At 43.3% G+C, this 14,068-nt stretch overlaps 1 protein-coding gene across 4 annotated transcripts in view; it reads right to left on the minus strand.

Annotated features, from left to right (window-relative positions):
• The window catches only part of LOC134575744 (rap1 GTPase-GDP dissociation stimulator 1-like), a 195,030-nt gene that overhangs the window by 90,091 nt on the left and 90,871 nt on the right, over window positions 1–14,068 (minus strand). The window contains exon 1 of one of the 4 annotated variants that reach the window (XM_063435134.1): window positions 5,060–5,079. The exons of the other annotated variants lie outside the window; for them this stretch is intronic. The gene's annotated coding sequence lies outside the window, so the exon portion shown is untranslated. Of the gene's footprint in view, window positions 1–5,059; window positions 5,080–14,068 lie in introns of those variants that run through there. 4 annotated transcript variants of the gene reach the window in all.

Below are 14,068 nucleotides of genomic sequence, written 5' to 3' on the forward strand. Positions count from 1 at the left end.
GTAATTGCTCAGAAGATATTACTTTCCTTCAAGAATGCCAAGAACGTCACACCAGATTCCGAGCTCTGGGTTACCCAAATAGTATTCTTAAATGAGCCTTTCAAAAAGCTTTTCATATTGATAGATCTACCAGTGTCAGAACCAAAAGACCTCAATCCAACACTAAATCTATCAGATGCATTGCTACCTTTGATGGCGGATGGTCCACAATGACAGACACCTTAAAAAAGAATTGGCCAATCTTAATACATAATCAGGAACTAAAGAAATCTCTAACCACCTACCCAGTCCTAACCGCTTGTAGATCTAAGAAACGACATGACTTACTGGTACTTAGCCACCTTGAAACAACCAATATAGATCCCACTTGGCTAACCGTCACCAAAGGAACCTTTAAATGCGGCCAATGTTAGGCCTGCAAATACATATTACCATCTAAAATGGTGATATCCAATCAAATGGAACTGTCTTGACACCAATGCATTCATTAATTGCAGCACCACAAGCATTGCATACCTGATAAGCTGCACCGGAGGAAAATAAAATATAGGAAAAACTTATCACCAGTTTAGACGGAGAATCCGCCAACATGTGGGATCTATTACTAGCCCAGAAACCCCTATACCAATTGCCAAACACATTGTGAATTTTCATAATGCAAATCTGGACAACACTTGTTTTCAAGCTATTGAACAATGAATTATGAATTCACTCAAAGGAAACTTCAGCTTTAAACTCCTACTCCTACTCGTTTTCTCTCATTAGACAAATGTTGAATTCTAGCATTTCAACCCATTAATCTTTCATCATCCATATACGTTTTGGCACATCAGCAGTGTAGAATCTTCAATTTCTCTACCTTTCAGAATTATTCATCGATATTACATACACACTATATATGTCACAAACACTAATTTTGTAACCTATTATTTTGGGGCAATGCATTCTTGAGCATGTCATTCATAAAAGCAAGTTTACGTTTACAATATAAGTTATTTGGCTTGATACCTTTATGACGTCAGAGGTTCCCTTCTGATCGGTGAATCCACGACTATTGACCAATAACAAGGCCCCTCCCGGACATCAGATTACCCTAAACCTTTCCGAACATTATCATAGGAGTAACAAGTATAGTCCATCTATTGGAGGTCTTGCTCCACCAATGATGCACCTTCATCACATATTTAAACCTCTTGTTCGGGAAGTTAGTTTCCCCCTGAAGAGCTGCCCAACTGGCGAAACGCGTGTTGGGGCTTCCTCTATACCGGTGACCACACTTACACCTTTTCATCCTACTGATAAGTTTAACATTTGATATTTATCCTTGGAAGTCAAGATATTTTCTTCCTCTCTTGTCAACATATGGTCCTGGAATTACAGGACCAAGATGTGTTCGCCAACTATTGATTCACAGATCTGGATTTTAAGTAAAGCCGAGGTGCTCACAAAGGCACAGCATAGCTATTCCTGTCAGCCGTTCGACAATTTATGTTAGTTAGATTTGCTTGGATAACGAACAGAGGTGCCCTCGAAGGCACAATGCAGAATCTTATATTGACAAAAATAGCATTTCATTTACATTATGTGCTCACACCTTTCTCTTGCAATATTCATTTATATTGTATGTTTTATTTTACAATATTGACTTACTGATAGTCTCCTGATGTCTAAACACTGACTATTGAAGGTTCCCCCTTCTTTGACAAAGTTAGTTTTGGGATACAATTTGCTCTAAAGTTACTAAGTAGCGCCCTAGGCTGCTGTATTGAGACATTTACACAGCCGACTCTGGGATTTTGAGCTTTATATCCCACTTCAGTCAATACTAAGGGGAATTCATGATTATTTAGGACATTGCCATACCACAGCAGTTTACAGATAATATTGTATACTGTTGCTGTGGCTCGTCCTCACATTACCCTGTGTATATACTTTAGTTAGCACTGTTTTCACTATCATTATTATTTTCTATTATTTTTTAGACTATATGTCTGTCTATTGTACATCTTCATGTTTTTGTATCTCTTAGGGGAACACCCCCTGTAAATATTTTTGTTTATACTTGTAAATACTTTAGTAGATTGACCACATTACTTGATACCTTCCTTGTATAATATGCATCAGTGTTTTATTTTAATTTTTTCTCAATATAGGTTAAGTTTTAATTGTATTGATTTTATTTTGGTCAGGGTAACCTTTAATTTATTTTCAGTCAGATCTTACAGCATATTGTGTTTACTTGAGAAGTTCTTATCTCCTGCTCTTATAATTGAACTTTACGCACACACATACACAAAGTTGTTGCAGGCTCTAGCAGGCTATGTACATAGTAGGTGATTAGATATTATAAATGAAATACACTGTACAATAAGGGAAACAAAATACTTTACACTCTTTCATTATAGGGGATGTGTGACTAGAACTGCAGAAACAAAGTGATTCAACTCTAAAATGGCAGAGAATTGAGCAGTGAGACTGCAGGCCTCTTCATTACGCTAAAGTTGTTTTGATGCTTAAGCGTGTCCCTTCAAGCAAACATCGCAATTATTTCAGTGCTAAAGTTATAGCCAGCAGTTCTCCATCCCCTAAATCAGGCATAGGCAACCTTCAACACTCCAGATGTTTTGGACTACACCTCCCATGATGCTTTGACAGCATTATGGATGTAAGAGCACAAAATCTGGAGTGCCGAAGGTTGCCTATCCATTCCCTATATCATAGTTTGCTTACTAAGTTTTATAGAGAAGAAATGCATGGAGAAGATGCTTGAGAGCAAGATATTAGTTCCCAACTCGAAATGTATCTCTAGGATGAAATATTTGCTAGGATCAGGATGAATGAGGACTAGAGTGGAAATAAAAGCTTTCTTAGTGTCTTACAGGTATGACCAAGACTAGGATTCCAAACGTAGGGACCCTTTTTGGTTAACCTTGAAACATTTGGCAAAGAAGACAGTCTTCTATGGCACCCATCTAAAAGCCACAGATAAAATGACATAATTAAGGAGTGGAATAGAATTTGTGTTTGTTCAGAAATGCAGTTCTCCATCTTGCTGATTAGATAATTTTCTAGAAATCTGGAGAGTACCTGTCTGACCTGATCTGTGGAGTGAATTAAAATATGGCTGTGGGAAGGAAAATGGCTACTAGGATGGAGCGTGACAATATTCATCATTGTAACACTGACTTATTGGTTTGAAGTCAGTATGCTTATTATGGGTAATGTACCCACTTATGAAGTCAAAAAGGACACTGCTTGTCAAAATGCTGGCATACAGATGAAGGAAAACATTGTGCAGTGATAACAAGCTTAGAATTGCAGGTGCTTTGTGATTCCCTGAGGACACATCAGCTGTTTCATACCATATGTAACATGACATGTAAAAGTCCTTGAAAAGGTTCCATCTGTTTACAGAAAGCTGCATTATATAATTACAGAAAAATAATCTGATGTGACCAGTTATATGATGACTCGGTTCCAAGCCCTTACCTTAATCAATGTAACAAACCTTTTACTTTGGTGCAAATGTTGTATACTAAACATGCATATTTGATTCAACGTGACAACCATTTTATTTTTAGGTATTGTTAATAATTAACCATTATTATTATAAAGTGTTTATATGTTTCAGTGCCGGAGAGGGGGCAAACATTACATATAAGTAATTAAGACAAAGTGACAGGTGTCAGTAAATGGCTTGACCAATAGAGGATATTTGTGTAACGGGGTTTTGGGGATGCCCCCTAGTGTCTTTGGGGTCCTTAAACCTAGTTAATTCACTATGCCTGACAGGCGGATCCTGAGCCTCCGCTATCTGGGAGCTGGGGTACATGTCTGCGGCAGCGCCTCCACCCAGTGGAACATCCGGGGTAGGGATGTGGGGTCCCACTGGGAACATACTTGGTGCAATAAGACTGACACAGCCTAACTGGAACTAACTTTATATGGTAAATAGCAATTGAACCGACACACATAATAATACAATGGCGTAACAGATAACAATGCAAATGTGGATTTTCCCCACTCACCCACCAGCACACCTGTGTCCCACCCCCTTATCTTCACCCTAGCGGCCGTTGGTGCACATAGGAGAGTTGGGGCCCTAATAAGTCCTGCTCCACAGAGTCACTGACACAGCCTCAGATGTGTAATGTCTGTACGGGACCTCCGAGTCTTTACTGTGAGTGAGAAGACAGGTGCCCTGTGGTGATACAGGGAGAGGTTTGGCTTACCCTCACAACACAATTAACCAGGTAGTCAGTAGCAGTCTCCTCTCACTGGATTCACCAAACGTCTGGGCTCAATACTTGTCTTTGCCAGCAGGTCCCTCTCTCATCTGGTGTGATCTTGGGTGAAACAAGTTCTCTCTGCCAGGTTGCATCTCTTTTTACAGTCTCTCACATGTCCTCCATTTCAGCTCAGCATGTCATCCTTCTAGAATCCTTTTAGGCCCTCCTTCCCCAGAGCTGTGCAGGAAAACCTCTCAGGAACTGATGATGCCACACTCCTCCCACTGATTTCAGCAAGTCATGTGATCAATGCTCAATGTTTTATTAACAACATACTGGGGCCATGTGCCATCTACTGGGCATTTCAGATAATGCAGTCTGTGTAACTTCACAGGGTTACATTTGTTATATTCTTAAGTCATTAGTGTTATTCTGTATACTATTTACAGTTGAGATATATATATATATATATATGCACATACCAACATGAGTAGTTCACTGGCTTTGCTCCTCTTCCTGAGTTGTGTTTCAAAGCTGTTATACACAGCAGACACATACTCCAGGGAATCCATGTATAAAGTGGAATTATGAGGCAAAAATGTGGTTCTTTGTTGAGATAATTTGCATACACCTACCCAGAATCCCTTGCAGTAGTGAGAGCATGGTTAAAGTGAGATTTCTGTGGGAAAAGCAAGTCTCATGGCTTGACTTGGAGTGTGTATTTGGGGTTAGCAATATATTAACTAACTACATATATATATATATAAAGGCTTGGCCTAAAGTGGTGGGAGGGATGTATGAACATTTAACTCCCCCCTTCCCTAACTTACCGTGATTGGTCCGACGATCTGCTGCCACAGACCGCCCTTTCCCGCCAAGTAAACGCTGGTATTCCGCTATCCTGGTAACCCTGGTGGTTTCTACTAGCTCCTCGCCCTGCTCGCTCTCCCTGCTCCCGGTGACATCGCTCCGGTCGGCTCGTGGTCGGGTAAATAATAGATTACATGAGCAGCTCGGCCCGCACCGGCACCATACGCCTCCTTCAATATGTCGTTGGGTGGAGCTAAATCACACAACGAGGTCGCTCAGTCGGGCAGTTAAACAGGCACTATGGCAGTATAGAGCCTCTGTGTCCTAGGACCTCAGACACATTACCCAGCGGGTGGGTGGCAGGGGGGGGGGGCTAGGGGGAGGTAGGGTAGTCCGGTCGCCTGGATCTTAGGTCCTGTGGAACCCACAGAAGGTGGCTAGCTGCTCACCTTGGTTCCCACGTTCACATTGCACCCAACAACAACATTGCACCCTTCACGGATGTACTTCCAAACACGGCCCAGGTGTAACAGGTTAACAGCCCACATGGTACCAGCGAATCTGAAAAAGGACATCCTGAAAGGCAAAGACATTAATCTCATCTCCCTTCTGATTGCCTCCCAAGATGCTGTTGAGAATCGCACTTACGCATATGGGGATTTCTCCGTAGTTCTGAAATCAAGAGACCCTAGACTCAGCAAGAAGCTGGCGATCCCAGGTTTTGTTATCGCGTTTGGTATCTATAGGGATGTTTTATGTTCGGTTCACCCACATAGAAGGGAAGAGCTGGACCTCTATATGCACAAGCTGGTTGACCTGGCCAACAAATACGGTGGTACGTCCTTTTATGACTACCATTGGTCATTCTCAGTGAGAGCATCTGCATCTCTGGCCCAGTACAACGTCAGTACGGATTGGAGCCAATTGGACAACAGAGCTTTTTTGCAGACACTTTGCTGGGCTAAGGACCCCAGCTTGTGCAAGTTGCGATTCTGCTGCATATTCAGCAAATTTCTGTTCAGTTTCACCTGACGTCACCCCCAGTACAGAAAATGTGTTTATTGCACATTGCATTGCACGAGTTGTATGTTCATAAAACACAGCTAACAGAAGAGGGCAGGATGTATTAGAATTGCCACATTTTATAAAAAAAATACTTATGAGTATAAAGCCCATTTTTTTTAATGCATGGATTGTTTGAGGGATAAGTTACTCTTTTGAAATGAGCTCAACCTCATGCAGATGCCTTTATCTTCACGGTTTCCTGTGTGAAGTGCAATTATTTTATTGATATACACAACTCTCACCACACACCTCCTATTACATACATCCAATCACATGCACCTACCCATCCAAAACATGCATAAAGACCCCCACAATCAACCACATACAACTCCCATCAAACATCCAGCCCTATATGACACACATACACTTACCCCCAGTGCTGGATTAAGAGCATTGGGCCTGTTGCTGACAATTATGACGGGTCTAATTACAGAATCTTATCGGCAGGAAAGACTAAAAAAGTTATACCTCCCAAGCGTCATGTATCTGGTGGAGGTGGTGCTGGAGGGAAACTCACAGGATATAGCTATCAGAAAACACATACCCTACGCTAATCTCTCACTTTCATCTTTCAAGTAAATCCATATCCCCTAACAGCAGTGTCAGGTGAAGCAGGATTTCGGTGGGCAGGATAAAAGGGTGTGCCACCGATGTGAATCATGCAACCAGAACCGCCCAGAGGGACACGCATGCCCATGAAGGGGGCATGTGTGCATGAAGAATTAGATGCTCAGCCTAGCGTGAATGCACATCAGGCTTCCTCCCAATCATGCAGGATGACCAACCAAGGGCATATTGTGCACACAGCACCCTGAGGATGGCATACACGCGTCTAATGATGTGCTTGCTTCATGCTTTCTAAGGACTGTCCCCTAGCACTCGCTGGTCCACTCCTCTCCTTACCTTCTTACTAGCAGGCAGAAGCTCCTGTTATACTGTCTGGGACAGAGAAAAGATTTATGTACTGAGTATAAAAGAAAAGGAATATGCCACAGTGTTAGAGAGACTGAAACAGCAATAGTGCATAGTGTGCAAAGTCAGCTCTACCTTAACTAATTTTATTTCATTTTTACTGTACTTATTGACCCCAAGAAGCACCCCATTTAAGTATGTTTAGGTGAGTGCAGCCATAGGTTTTCTCCTATATGTATATATTTAGGAGTCTAGCCAGCTACCTGGTTTTGCACCCCTCCCTGTTACTGGTACCTCAACTCAGGACACTACTTAAGCCTTGTACTGCAGAGAACTCGAGATGGAAGGATTTCCCCAAGTGAGTAGCTCATTTAGCAGACAGAGTAGGACCTGCCAAAGATGGGGTACATTGGCGTTGTGGCAGGCTTATGCAATGTATGATCATATACTGTAACTAAACCCCCATTATTTTTTGCCTAGATTAGGTGTTTTTAATAAAACTAACAAAATTGTTCAGCACTAAAATAACTGTTTAGTAGATAAGTGAGTGCGCTGGATTTTCATTTTTATTGTCATCCATTGCAAACACACGTTTTGTTCCCCTACATCCCGCTTAAGTTTCCATACTTGAGCAAGAGCATGTGAAGAGTAGTTTTTTTTTATCAATGGGCCTATTCCATAAGCATGGGCCTGGAGCTGCATCTCCATCAGCCCCTATGTTAAGCCAGCCCTGCTTACCACACTCACACATGATCAATCATACTCACAGGTGTCGAGACCACATGTTTCTTACTTCAAGCAGCAATCATGCCAGGGGTGCAAAATGACTCTGCCTAACACCAACTGTTGGATTAACGCATATGTCCAAAAATAATAAACCCACTAACCGAATGACACTATAAAACACATCTGAGTCTCACAGCATTGCTAGGTTGTGGTTTCTGCCTGTATGCATGGTACAAATGCCTAAGGCAAGAAGAAGACGGGCTTAGAGCATCTACAACCAGTGTAGCTGAGGAAGGCTGCATCGGTGAAAATGTACAAAGAAGTGATGGCTACAAGTTGCTCCTTGCTATACAGAGAGATGAAGGCCGCGAGAGTGCAGTGTGAGTGTCTGCATGGGTCAGTGTGTGTGTTTGTTCGGGGGGGTCCGTCAAGTATATTTATGGATCAGTGTGTTGGTCACTGTATCTGTGTGAGTGTCTGCATCGGAGAGTGCGTGTGGGTGGGAGTGTCTGCATGGGTGTGTTACTGAAAGTATGTGTTTGTGAGGGTTCATTAAGTGTGAGTGTTTGTCTGTATGGGTCAATGAGTATGTCTGCATGGGCTACTGAAGGTAAGTGTGAGTATATGTTTGCATAAAGGAGTGAGTGCATGGGTCACTAAGCGCATATGTACAGATCACGAATGTATGTGTGGGCATTTACCGAATGTGATTGTGTACATGGGCTAGTGTATGTCTTTCTGGGTCACTGAGTATGTGTGTGCATGGTTCAGTGTCCGTGTCTATAAGTCACTTAGTGTGTATATGTGTCGCTGAGTGTATGTGTTTAAGGGTGTATCTGCATATCACAGTGCTAATGTGTGCACACATGTGAGTCAATGAAAAAGTCAAACCATTTACTTAATTTAAAGATTTCTGAGAGTACTATGATCTTGTGTGGTGAGGGAGCTATGTACTTACTATGATTTTTCTGCACAGCTCGTTTACTGTCCTGTAGCATGCTAGAAGCTGGCATGTGATATCACCCTGGCACTGGTATCACCACAGGGTGCACATGGTACCTTTGCAGGAAGACACCCAGTTGCAATGACTGTACTCCAGGGAGATGATCCACTACAGCTCTCACAAGGAAAGGTAGGAAGGCTGGATGAAAATAAATAGTATGTGTACGTGTGTGTGTGTGTGTGTGTGTGAGAATGTGTATGTATTTTTGCATTATAGTGTCTTTAATAATATAACTCTCTAGTTTGTTATTCTAAAATATGGCAATTCCATGTAAGGATACCAAATTAGAGTCATCCACGGACCTGTAAGCTTTAAAATCTTAACTTTGATATTTCAGCTGTTTATTAGAAAACACTGTACAGTGGGACCTCGGTTTACGAATTTAATGCGTTCACCGGGACATTTCTTATTGTGAAACATTTGTAAACCGAAACGCGGTTTCCCATAAGAATGCATTGAAAACCAATTAATCTGTTCCGAATGTCAGAAAAAAGTCAAAATCAGCTTGCATGGAAACCAACCCACAATGCAGAACACACAATAAAAGGCATGCAAACAACGAAGCTCAGCTCCCTACCTTTCCACAGCTTGAGAAATGCACCAAAAAGTCCCAAAACAACTGCAAACAATTTCCAGAATGGCTCCAAAACTCGATGCAAAATCCGCTCCAGCACCTCCACACTCTATGCCACGTGCTACCCACAGGCTCCAGCATGCAGGGGGCAGTGCTATAAACCTCCCAGGTGCAATGCATCCTGGGAAAACTTGCTTTGTATTGCGAAAAAAAATTGTAAACCCGAGGCATTATTTTCAATGGATTTTCATTTTTAAACCGAAACTTCTGTTAACCGAGGCGTTTATAAACCGAGGTCCCACTGTAATTGGTATCCTTATATATGGCAATCCCACATAACGATTCCAAATTAGGGAGTTATCCACTAGCCTACTGAAAGCTTGATATTCCTATGTCATCTGTGTTTTATGATTTAAAAAAAAAAAAAAAATGTAAAGAAAGAAAAAAATTACACTGTTTATCACAAATAAATGAATTTTGGGAACTTGCAAAGGATTTTTATATTTTAGTCTACAATAACATAATTAGAAAATTTCCCCATCTTATCTACTTTTCAAAGTCAGGCCTTGATTTAATATTATCAGATAAGCTTTTAAATTGATCCAATATATTGTTGGATAAACTTTTAGAATTATGTAACATAAAACATATTTAAAATTTGCAATATTCTGATGATATATATTTTTATTTGTGGTCGAGATCAAAAGGCAGAGGCATACAATAATGATTGAGTTATACTGTGGTGGAATCTCGGTAAAAATAAATTTAGTAGGCCGAGATTACCACGTGGCATGTGTACGTGCATATGCTGACGTATCGATCAGTTGGTTGCACGAGGCAAGATACGATCAGTAGTGTACGGAGCATGTGCAAGAATACAGGATGTAGTATTCCCCTCCTCCATTGTGCTGGACAGGCCATGCGGTCAAGCAGGAAGTTAATTCTTATTTGTATTGATTGGTTAAGAGAATGTGCGGGTGGAGCTTAATATGGGTGGAGTTATGTGCCTATATAAGGAGCCTGCACTATTGTCCGGGGCTCAGAACTTGCTGTATTTTGGTGACATTAGTCCCTCTGAGTCCCGATCGGTTATCCAATAAAGAATCTCTTCCTTCCTGAGGAAACCTGTGTCCATCTCTCTGTGCTTTGCTTCCGTCAGTTTCTCCGGTATCATTTGGTGCATTGGCCGGGAAGCTCATCGTTCAACGGTAGCTGAGAGGCAGAGGCGTGAGACGGTCTATCTTTGCCCACGTTCTCTATGGCTGCACCCCTGAACTTCTGCGTGGACCTCCCTTCGTCTCGGTGCCACTGGTCTGTTGTCCAGGAGATCATCGGCCTCTACGTAAGAAGTGCTGGGGTGTCCCCGTCGATGAGTGTGAACTCAGGTTCAGGAACGAGGAGGTAAGACAACTGCTGTTTTAGATGGCAGACCCACTAGGGGTATACCGATTGTGCGGTAGGCCCATAAGGGGTTATTTGTGTATGGAATCTGCCCCCTCTGTCGGAGGGAAGGAGCGAAGGCGCACCGCTCAATCGAACGCTCTTTAGTCAGACCGTTTGATTTGGTTAGTCAGGCGGGGTTCTGGTGTAAATAGCCCTAGCCGGACACCGGTGTCTTGTCTAGACTAGCGTTCTAGGGTGTATATTTTGTTCGCTAGGTCGGAGGGACCGGGAGACTAAGCGGCGTCTGTGTAAATTCGGTTCGCTAGCTCTCAACCTATCTTGGCTAAGTGGGAAGGCGTGTAAATTTGGAACCCACTAGATTTTTGATAGTAATCGACTAAGAGGCGTCTGTGTAAATTCGGTCCTCTAGCTCGCTATATGTGGTGCTTGGGCAGTGTGGCTAACCAAAACGGATGTAGATAGTTTTAGGTAGTCCATTCAAGGTACTGGCCAATAGTTTAGTTGGGAATTGTAAATGTGATAAAGATTGTTTAGTAAAGTGTATATCTTGTTAGATAGCGCGAGCTCAGCCGTCTAGCGAGAGTGTTAATAGTGTGTTGCTGTATTATAGTGCACGGTACCATAACCCTGTATATTTACTGACACTGTATATAAGTACTAATCATTGTCGTCTATTGCATGTTTAACACCATAACCACTAATAATTGTATTGTGACCTTAAATTGTGCTTTGACCTATGCTAACCGTACTGTAACCGCTATTTGTAAAAGACGATGTTACTGGGGTGTGTTATAGACGGGTAATTCGTATATAGAGAATTATAGCGTGGGTGACTGTATAGTTTCGCCAAAGGGCATAATATTGATTATCTAGTGACTGGTGTAACAGCTGTGTGTGTACGGGAATTCCCTGAGTGTTTATTGTGTTATTGTGTACGTTTCACTTGGTAACCGTACCACGTGGTGCTGTTGCCAGAGGAAACGGGTGTGACTGTTGAATAGTACGCGTGCATATAGTATTCGTTGTCAACGACGTTCCATTGATAAGTATGGGCGCGTCGGAGTCAACGATTCCGGATCCCTTAGGTTGTATGGTGAAGAATTTTAAAAAGGGATTCAAAACATGTGATTTTGGGGTTAAAATGTCTCCTGTACGTTTGGTCACTTTGTGTACTAGGGAGTGGCCTACTTTGGTTGCGGCATGGCCGCCACGTGGCAGTTTGGATCCAACTCTGGTACAGCGCTTACACGTGGCTGTATCGGGTAGGCCTGAACTTTACGGGCAGTTTCCTTATATTGATTGTTGGAGACAGGCCGTAAATGACTCGCCAAAATGGATTCAGACATGCCACGAGGAGCAATGTCGCCTCATGGTGGCTAGGACTTGTTTGTCCACTAGGACTGGTGTTAGGCCCATTTTGGCCACGCCCCCTGAGTCCGAGATCCCTTTGCCGCCCCCTTACTTTCCTTTAAGAGGAAGTGACGCGAATGCAGGAAGTCCTGCACCCCTTCCCCCATTGCCCCCATCCACTTCCGCTTCCTCCTCCAGTACAGAATCCACCCCCTCTCGTACTAAATCTCCCCTTCCGGAACCAGAACCAACCCCCATTAGATCTGAATATCCTGATTTGGCGCCACTTCAGACTTCCGGTCAAGCTTCTTCTAGCTCGGCTCGAAGTGTTTTATTTACTAATTTTTCCCAAAACCAAGCTCCCACATCCTCATGCTTTATTACCCCCCGACCGGAACCTCTAACTTACGCCCCTCTACGTAGCCCCATACTAACCCGACAACTGACCGGTACCCAATGTCAGGATCGGGACAGGGATCCAACACGCAGAGTACAAAGAGTGGAAAGGTACGTATACCGGGCCTTAGAATGGCCGGACTAACGTACCGAGAGTAATAGAGAATAGTCAGAGACAAGCCGAGGTCGAGGGAACGGGAAGACAGATAAGCGAGAGACAAGCCGGGTCAAGGGAGAACAGAGAAGCAGGGAAGTACAACAAGCCGAGTCAAAACCAAATAGAGCAAACTAGAATACCAGAGCACTGAGTGACTAGACAAGCTAGAACCACGACAGGGCAATGAGCTGAAGAGAGAAGTAAGCTTAAATACCCTGGCTCCGGATGGTAAGCACGCCTCTGACAAGTGCCGATTGGATATCGGACAGTTGAGTGACAGGTCGCTCGTGATAGCGTCATGACGTCACGTATTGAGCGTCCTGCTAGAAAAGGATGTGGATTCCTCGCGGCCGGTGTTTAAGTGGCTGGATGAACCGCGAGGAACGGAGGAAACAGCTCGCCTGGACGGATAAACCACCAAGTCTCTACCTCCCTTAGAGGTAGAGGCCTCAGGTACCCTGACAGTACCCCCCCTCTCAGATACGCCCACCGGGCGGAAGGAACCGGGGCGAGATGGGAAGCGGAGGTGAAATGCTCTGCGAAGGCGAGAAGCATGAACGTCCTCCTGAGGTACCCAACTCCTCTCCTCAGGACCATATCCCCTCCAGTTGACCAGATATTGCAATTTTCCCCTTGAAATTCTGGAATCAACGATGGAGCTTACCTCGTACTCCTCCCGACCCTCCACCTGAACAGGACGAGGCGAGGAGACCTTAGAGGAGAATTTGTTGCAAATAAGAGGTTTCAACAAGGAGACATGAAAAGAGTTAGGAATGCGTAAGGCAGGTGGCAGAGCAAGGCGATACGCAACCGGATTGATACGAGTGAGAACCCTGTAAGGGCCTATGTAGCGAGGAGCAAATTTCATAGATGGAACTTTTAGTCGAATATTCTTAGTACTTAACCATACCCTATCCCCAGGAACAAAAACAGGAGCCGCTCTTCTATGCTTGTCAGCGTGTTTCTTGAACAACGAGGAACTATGTAACAGAATTTGCCGAGTCTGATCCCATAATTTCTTCAGGTTGGCGACATGATCATCAACCGACGGTATCCCCTGAGAAGAGGAAACCGAAGGAAAAATCGAAGGATGAAAGCCATAGTTCATGAAGAAAGGGCTAGAGTGAGTTGAATCGCAAACAAGGTTATTGTGTGCGAACTCCGCCCAAGGAATCAGACCGACCCAATCGTCCTGGTGTTCGGAAACAAAGCAACGCAGATACTGTTCGATCTTTTGATTGGTACGTTCAGCAGCTCCGTTAGACTGAGGGTGATAGGCCGAGGAGAAGTTCAATTTGATGCCCATTTGAGAACAAAAGGATCTCCAGAAACGTGAGACAAATTGAGAGCCTCTATCAGAAACAATCTCCGAAGGAATCCCATGTAGGCGAAAAACCTCTTTTGCAAAAATCTCCGCCAATTCAGGAGAAGTCGGAAGTTTA

This window comes from Pelobates fuscus, chromosome 10 (genome assembly GCF_036172605.1).
Source record: "Pelobates fuscus isolate aPelFus1 chromosome 10, aPelFus1.pri, whole genome shotgun sequence".
Classification (NCBI taxonomy): domain Eukaryota; kingdom Metazoa; phylum Chordata; class Amphibia; order Anura; family Pelobatidae; genus Pelobates; species Pelobates fuscus.